The following is a 9,813-nucleotide window of genomic DNA, read 5'->3' on the forward strand; positions in this document are numbered from 1 at the left end:
GAGTAGAGAGAAATATAACAAAGGGTTGACCTGGTGTCGTTATATTTTCTAAACAATACATTCGAGTCGATACATTCACTAGGACAGGCAAAAACTAACTGACTGTTTACTAAAACTAAAACTAACGTTTGGAAGTCTTTTTCTTCTCGCGCTTTCGCGCACGCGCACCAAGTTCACGCAATACATTACACAACCCTTCTCTACATTTTCGTTCAAGAATCATCTCGATATCTCTTTTATCAAGGAAGATACACAAGCTTAAATGTAACGAATTTTTATTAACATTTTAAACAAGTAGGTGAAAACTAAAAAACACTACATAATCCTTAATCAATTTTCTCAAAATCACCTAATAACGTGTATTTCCGCCTTTCATTTCTTCACAGCGACGAGGCATACTTAAAATCAAGCGTCGAATTTGATCTTGATCAATTGCATCCCAAACCTCTCTTACCATCCTCTCAAAGTCGTCCAAAACGATAGGTGGTGGATGTCGGCCCCTTAACTGACGATCAATATTATCTCATAAATTCTCTATTGGATTGAGATCAGGGCTACAGGGTGGTCAGTCCATGGTTTGTATACCAACTTCATCTAAATAGTCACGGACCGTATAGGCAACATGAGGTCTTGCATTATCATGCATTAATAAAAAAATATTTCCTATGTAAGGAGCAAAGGGTACCACGTGTTCCGATAAAATGTCTGTAATATACCTTTCACCAGTTAATGAACCTCTTCGCAAAGAAACAAGGTCTATTCGTGCTGTAAGCGAAATTCCACCCCAAACCATTACAGATCCTCCATTAAATAAAGTTGTCGGTCGTATGTTGCATTGTGCATAGCGTTCATTGGGCCGTCAAATTACTCTTAAACGTCTATCTGAGCTGTATAAACAAAACCTTGATTCATCTGTGAACAGTACTTGTTCCCAGTCATCAGCATTCCAGTTAAGATGTTCTCTGGCAAATTGCAATCTCCTTCTACGATGATTTGCGTTTAAATTTGGTGCCTGGCAGGAGTCCTTGCATGCAAATCACTTTCGGCGAGACGCCTTTGTACAGTGTTAGTACTAATTCGAATATTATGAACATCTGCTACTTGTATCTGTAAGTTTCTCATTGTAATAAAACGTTCCTTTAAAGCACGAAGTCTAATAAAACGATCTTGGCGTAGTGTTATGACTCTCCTTCTTCCTTGTCCAGGTCGTCTTGTATGATCATTTGTCTCTTGAAATCGTTGAACGGCACGTGATATTGTTGTATGAGAAACTCCTAATCTCAAGCCTATTTCACGATAACTTATTCCTCCATTGGCTAAAGTAACTGCCTCAACACACTCATCGCGGTTTAAATGTCTTGAAATATGGTCCATGTCAAATAAACACTTAATAACCCAAAGCAGCAACTTGCTAAATGCGTAAATAAAATTGACAAGCATTTCTGTCAAACTGTTTGATACTTCATAGCCTGCTTGTTTCATTAGTAAGGACTATATTTCAACAAAATTAAGTCAAACTTAAAAAATGTGTATCTTCCTTGATAAAAGAGATATCGAGATGATTCTTGAACGAAAATGTAGAGAAGGGTTGCCATTCTAACGTAATGTAAATGGAATGTAGCGGTTCTTTCTGATAAATTCCACAGGGTGTTGCAAAATTAGAAGAAAAAACATAAATTAATTTTTACACCCCGTATATGGGTAAAACGTTGACAATTGTCAGAAACCATCAACACATTTCTTCCTTAAAAATCAACCTATACCGTGAAGAAAGAATCATCAAAATCCATCCGTTGATTCAAAAAAGAAATACCTTTAAACTTAATGCATAATTTAGGTGGTGCGATATTTTTGGAGACTAGTGTAGAAGTCATTACAAATCAGTATAGTTTGAAAAAAAGTTCTGAATGTTGCTCTGTGTATCCTCTGTCTTTGTTAGTGCACTGCTACTGGCAGCTGTAGAAGGCACTGGTGGAGGCACGGTATTATTGATTAATACAGTAAACCCTCGATATAACGAACACGCAGGAAAGAAAGCAAACCGTTCGTTGATATTAGACCCGTATCGGTTCTTCCAGTTCTGTCTAAGGTACTGGAAAAGATACTGGCATCACAGTTAACGGGTCACCTAAATCAGTTTAAAATCTTGCCCGATTTGAAGTCAGGTTTTAGATCTGGCTACAGTTGTGCCACTGCCCTGGCAAACGTTATGGATGACATTGTTACGGCTAGGGATGCGGGATTAACTACAGCGCTTGTGCTTTTGGATTTTTCAAAGGCTTTTGATATGATTGATCATAGGTTGCTGTTATGTATACTTCATTATGTTGGGATGGGCCGGTGTGGTGTTCAGTTAATGGATGATTATTTGCGAGATCGTATACAGAGTGTGTTGTTTGGGGGCAGCCGATCCAGCATTTTAAATGTGAAATCGGGCGTGCCCCAAGGCTCAGTGCTTGGTCCACTGCTGTACTCGATGTATTCACTCAATATTCAAAATTACATTCGTACCTGTCGCTATCATTTCTATGCGGATGATCCACAGATATATTACTCCTTTAAGCCATCGGATGTTTCGTTAGCTTCTAGTCAAATCAATCAGGACTTGAGCGGGATTCTCCGCTTTCCGGATGATCACGGTTTAGTGGTAAATTCGTATAAAACTGTTGGTTTGGTCTTTGCGAATGGAAGAAATAAACTGGCTGCTCAGCGGGATCTGGGATTGCTTATTGGAGGGGCTGAGGTGATGTATCAGGATTCGGTCAGGTATTTGGGAGTCTGGATAGATTCAGAATTAAGATTGAGGAAGTTTGTGTCCTGCCTAGTCAGGGAATTGTTTAGAATAATTGGTTACCACAGTTACTCATGGCTACTGCTATTTTTATCATTATACCAATTTGAAGTAATTAAACTTTAAAGTAATTTTTCTCGAAAATTTTTGTATGTAAGCAATATTAATATTGACTGTATTAGATTCAGAAAAAATTCTTCTTTCATAATCCGTAATAAAAATGAGGGATTGCCATTTGAAAAAAATACCGATGTCATAACTCGCTTAAAAATGGCGGAAGAAATTTAAAATCTACACCAAACAATTGCAAAAAATTTAAATCTTTAGACCCGCTTCAGGGATTTTGCCATAAACCGTTTATTATGATTTTATCGCCTATATCCGTTACTTTACGGACAACTGTATAAGAACGCCAAGTTCGTAAAATTAACGTAATATTGATTATCGCAACGTACTAAACATTAAAAAAAACTGAACGAATCCAATAAGTTATGATTTACAATTCGTCCCTTACGAACCTTGTTTACTTCTTTCTATCGGTTTCTGCTTGTTTCCAGAAATCGTATCTTTATTCTGTGCTAGCTCATTCGCTATATCACGTGTTCCTTCGCGTAACGAAACTTCTGGGTGAAGTGAATTTAGTAAATTGTGCAATTTGGTAAGTAAAACACTGTTTTGTTTTATCTGTTAAACAATTAAATTGTTGTAAATTTATATTTGACCTGAGATAATTTTTGATAAAATAAGTTTTGTTCTTCAAAGTGCTCAACTTTGCTTGTTTTTTTTAACATCTCTCTTCCGAAGATTTGACCACGCTTGGAAAGCCTGCAGACAATTAAGGTTTACAGACCTTAAAACAGTAACCTCAACATCAAAATTACTCGAAAAATGGCCATTTTATAAAATATTAAATAATTATTCGTGAGAGATCTTTATTTATTGTTATAATGGCATTTTATAAAAGGCCATATGGGTTTCGTTTGGTATAAACAATATCTCTTTCGTAATTATAGCAGAAAAGCTTACATGTTATTTTACAGATTAACATGAACATTACGGCAGGGTTTGATACTAATCACGATAGGTTGTTAATGAATTGGAAGCAATGTGAGAGCATTCCTAAGTGACAAAAATCATGTCAAAGAAAAAGGCATATGCAACATCGTAAATCAATTACGAGAAATGCATACCGATGATGATGAAGGTGAGTTCATCTAAATATGCTTTACTTAATTGGATTTCTTCACAACTTGTTTGAATTTATTTTGTTAATTCTAGATGGTGGCGTAGCAGCCGCTATGTGACTGCACTAATACAACCTTTTGTGATGGCAATTGGTGAGAATATTTTTAAATTAAAGTTTAAAGTTTTGAAGTTGCCATAAAACACCTATTTAGATATGTGTTGCAGTACAATAAAGCCTAAAAAATGAATTTGGTGTTTAATTGACTGATTAGTATTACCTTATTTATGTTAGAAAATTGCTGAATGTGAAAGGATAAAAGATATCCTGTGATAAACGAATTTCTTTCAAGAAAATTATGATAAGAAGAACTTATCAATTACCTTGTTATACTTACAATTTTTACAACTTGTCACATTATAAGTATAATCGAGGACAGAAGTTTTCGTTTTTATAACTTCCCTTGATAGCAATTATTAGCGTACGGTGTTTATAACTACCGTCATGTAGTGACATTAAATACCGTGATTAGCTAAGTCAAGGTACATAGTGTTAATTAACACTTATTTATTTATTTATCATTTATTGCCACAGACAAAAATACAAAATTACATAAGATACACTTAACTTAAACAGTATCAGCAAATGGATCATTTTATCGCACAAGCGATCTCTGCCAAATGACCCAACAGAACAAACAAAAATAAAAATAGTATTTGCTGAATATGGCAAGTAGTGATAATTAGATATTATTAACATCACCAAATAAGATTAAGCAAGAAAAGAAAAACAAAGAGAAAAATAAAGAAAAGACACAAAAAGAGAGATAGAGAGCGACTAAAAGAAACTAAAAGAATCTGCCGGATATCAGTTGCCAACAAGTGAGAGCAGTTGAAGAGAGGAAAAAAAGAGAAAGACAAAGAACAAAGAATCAGGAAACAGCCAGTTGAAGGGCAAGCAAGTGGCTCTTTAAAACATGTCTAAAATTAGTAATTCTAGAAAAATTACGAATTTCAGAAGGCAGTCCATTCCACAGCGCAATCGACTGTACTGTAAATGACCTATGATAAATTTCAGTGTTATGAACGGGAAATGTAAGAATAGTATCAGAACGTGAACGAGTAGCAAGCTCATGAGTTGATAATTGCTGGAACCTATCTGATAAGTACTTTGGGGTGCAGTTATGAAGGATTTTAAATAAAATGGTTAATAAACGAAAGGATCTACGTCTCTCACAGGTTAACATCTGAATGTAATTGCGATACGGCGTTACATGCTCAAATCTATTTAGGTCAAATATGAATCGGATACAATTATTTTGTAGCCGCTGCAATTTACTCAGAAGAGTCACCGAGAGATCGGGATAAACCGCGTCCGCATAGTCAAAGTGAGGAAATATAAGAGAGTAACAAAGATTACGACGCACCACAGGAGGAAGAGAGCAGCGAAGTCTTTTTAAAGAGTGGAAGCAAGCATAGACTTTTCTGCAAACATGTTGAATTTGCGGTTTCCAAGACAGTGCAGAATCCATAAGGACTCCAAGATTTTTAACTGTGTTAGAAAACCTTATGACATTACCATCCAGCATCAGATCACTACAGGCAGATGGATTAATCTTACCAAGTAATTGACGAGTTCCAAACACAATAGCTTGCGTTTTAACTGAGTTCAACTTAAGTCCGTATCTCCGAGACCAGTTCAAGACGTTAGATAGATCGTTATTAAGTCGCACAATAGCTGCCGGAAATTCAGCAACAGTAGTAGTAGTATATATCTGCAGGTCGTCGGCATACAAATGATAATTACACGAGATATAATTAGTAACACTATTAACGAACAAAGAAAAAAGTAACGGACCCAATACACTGCCCTGAGGAACACCACATTTGATTGCACAAGCAGAAGAAATTGAAGAGTTAGCGCGTACGCACAAGGAGCGATGGGAAAGGTAGGATTGAAACCAAGAAACACAGGGGGGAGTGAATCCGTAGGCAGAAAGAGACGCTAAAAGAAGGCTGTGGTCGACAGAATCAAAAGCCTTGCTGAAATCGAGCAGTACCAACACAGTAACACATCTGTTGTCGCAGGCATACCTAATATCATCAGTAACTTTAATGAGAGCAGTAGTTGTACTATGCCCACTGCGAAAACCCGATTGCAACTCATTGTGTAAATTAAACCTCTCTAGAAATCCTTGGACTTGTAAATATACTAAGCGTTCAAGAGCTTTTGATAGTACGGATAAAATTGAAATCGGACGGAAATCAGTGTTACATGAAGAGGACTTGGATTTGGGTATGGGAACGACATGAGCAACCTTCCAGACAGAGGGAAACAAAGACCGCTCAAAAGAAAAGTTGAAGATATGAGTTAAGGGAGGAAGCACTATATCCAGGATAGGAAGAAGAAGGTTGAGACCGATACCATCAGAACCCACGCAAGGGGACTTCGAATAAGTCAAAGCATCGCCTACTTCGATCGCGGTCACAAGCGTAAGAGAGAAGGAGCAAGATTTAAGAGAAGTAAGAATTTCATTAATTGTAGCCGCCTTAGTTACGTCATCGATGATCAGGGGAGGCTCTGCAAAAAAGTTTGCTATCGACTCACAATCAAGATCCATCTGGACAGACGGAGAATCAATCACTCCGAGAGACCTCATAGTCCTCCAAAATGTTCTGGGCGCGACTCCAGACAGCCTCTGGTAGAAATAAGATCTCTTAGCATACTTGCATTTATGATTACAGCGGTTGCGTAAAATTCGATAATTTTCCCGATTAGCACTAGAGGGTGTACGTTTAACTACGGACTTTGCACGGTTACGCAGTCGCATAAGAGATGTAATAATAAGATCAAGAAGAGAATGTGAGGTAGGAAGATGATGAGTAGGCAGAGAGGGTAAGATAGATAAGTTTGAGGAAGAAGTAACGAACTGAAGTTTCTCACTACGAGTATCATTTTTCAACAGACAGGTATTAAAATCCCCCATTAACAGAATAGTCCCATAGATAAGTGAGTGCCTTTCCAAAATCTCTTCCAACTGATCAAAATAGTTCATAGAAGGAGGGCAGTAAAAAACACCGAGTAATAATTTATTATAATCAGTTTTCAGCTGTACAAGCAAAAACTCCGCATTCGGCAACGTTCCGTCGGAGGTTTCTACGATGGTAGCATGCAAAGTGTTTCGAATAAACAAGGCCACTCCCCCACCACGTGAGAACATACGATCATTTCTTAACAAATAGTAATTAGGAAGAGTGTATAAAGTAGAAGGTAAAGTCGGCTTGAGCCACGTTTCTCCAACCATGATGACATCAAAGATATTGGATTCAAATGTAAGTAGGAGATCATCAAAATGAGCACAAATACTTTGTGCGTTTATATGACAGACTGAAATGAAGTTGGTCAGTCCTCGGAAGAGATCAGTCGAGGAGATCCCCGTATAATCAGCGGGATTAGTCACGCCACCACCATCCTCGACATTAAGGAGAGATTCCGTTGATGCCGCGAGAGAAGAGTCAATAGATGAAGTACAAGAAAGGAAAGATTGTGAAGAAGAATCAGATGAACAAGTGATACCAACATCCATTCAGAAACAATAAAAAGGCGGAAAAAGAAAAGGAAAAAAAAAAAAAACAAAAACAAACAAAAGTCAATAGACAAACAAAACTTGAAATAAAAAAAAACAAGCAAAAGAAAAGAAAGAAAAAAAACATATATATATAGATATGCGTGTATGTATAAAGTATATAAAAGTAGTAGATAAAAGAAACGAAAATTGTTCTAACTAAACTAAAAGTGATGTAAATTCATACAACGAAAACCGAGCAGGTCGCTACAGTGAGAACTGAGACCAACCAGTTAAGTTCCCCGGAAAAAACGGACTTAGCATTATAGCAACAAATAACTTCATTGTCCCAACGTATAATGTTCATGTACTTGATGAACAATATTTATTGGATAAAGGAATATTTTATGAAGTAGCTTCATTAGCAGGATTAATATGTACATTATAAGAACGTATGATGTTATTGGCTCAATGAACAGCTTGAATTGATACTGTGAACTAGCATCGTTAGAAAGATAAACCTGTACATAATTGTATTGTATGATGTTATTGCAGCAATGAACATTTTTAATCGATACTGTAAAGTAGTATCATTGGCAGGATAATCCTGCACATAATTATAATGTTCGACTTTGATGGCTCAATAAAATGTGATTTGAAAAAAACAATGTACGCTGTTCATTCATGCAATAAATTTACATTAATCAATGAAGGAGTTCATCCTTTTGTGCAAAATGTTCATTGTGTCAACGTACTTTTTCATCAGACTGATTTTATAGTTATTTTCATTGTTACAACGAAGAAATTCGTTGTATATACGTCACTTTTTCTCTCAGTGTACCATCTCTTCAACATTGGACAAGCTAAAGATCAAACTTGTTGACTTTGCAACAAGTCAGAGACTGCTGATTCTGCTATTCTGTGTGACTGCGTCGCGAGGTCTCTTAAAACACAAAATTTTCGGAAAGGTTTCCAGACACCTACTGACATAAAGGAACAAATCTTTGGAGCAATACTAAGGTTCATCAAGGACCTAGATCTGCCCTAAACCTTTGATAGGCGTAATCACAATAGATCTTATAGGTCGCGGTGACGAGAGGAACCGCTTCCATCAGCCTGGCAGCAACAAAAGAAAACTATCATAATGCATTTGCTATTCCGCTCCATTGTAGAAAAACATGTAACTTATGGAAGTAATAGAAATCTAACCGAGAAGAGGCTGTATCAAGTGCTGATTGCAAAACTTTTTCAGATTTCATTAGTTATAACATTTTTTTTATTTCGGTCTCATAAAATCACGGTGTCATAAAATACAAAACGTGTGCAAAACCAGGGATAGCACATATTAAATCTAACATTTGAAACAAAATTTTAATAAAACATCATTTATTTTTTTACCCATTCCATAAAATATATTGAATTTTTTTTCTATTTTGAGAATGAAGAAAATGTAATAACTATGTCGCATAATAAAGACGTACGTACCGTGTGTAAAATAAATTAATTCATACAGATATTAAGCCAATTCAAAATAAAATTGATTATTATCGTCGTGATATTATAATCGATAATAATAATTATATTATCAAAACATTGATGAATTTATCTGTAATCGTCGTGTCGGGCGCAATTTCAACCGGTTCAAATTTTTTCGTTCTAAATAAAATATATCAATGCACTATTATTTATTATTTGTATTTCAACCAGCCATTGTAGTAGTGACAACAATAAAACGAATTTAGAATTGTGTAACATATTTATAAACGGTCGCGTAACAAATTTTTATTAAAATAATGGAAAACGAGTTTCGAGTTACAAGTGAGAATCCTAGAAGAAATCGAAATGTTTTTTCTAGGTTATTATTTACGTGAGTTGACATAGAAAATAATTTTATAAAAAAATTAAAATAATATATAATTTTTATAAATTTTAGTTGGATGTTTAAAACTTTTTATATCGGAAGTAAACGTGGTATTGGAATAAACGACCTGTTTGTGCCTTTAACGGAGGATAATTCGAAAATTCTTGGTGATAAAATCGAGAAAAATTGGGAGGATGAATTAAAACGATGCCAAGTAAACCAAAAAGAACCTAGTTTGACGAAAACAATCCTAAACACCTTTTTACCTTTATATATGGTTTATGGATTTTTATTGTTTATTCAACACGTTTGTTTAAAGTTAGTACTAAAAGCAGTTAGCTATTTAGAAATACCTATTTATCTAATGCACGTTTTTTGATAAAGAATTTTTTATCACGTTTCTATTATTTAAG

Source organism: Onthophagus taurus, chromosome 11 (genome assembly GCF_036711975.1).
Source record: "Onthophagus taurus isolate NC chromosome 11, IU_Otau_3.0, whole genome shotgun sequence".
In the NCBI taxonomy this organism is placed as follows: Eukaryota; Metazoa; Arthropoda; class Insecta; order Coleoptera; family Scarabaeidae; genus Onthophagus; species Onthophagus taurus.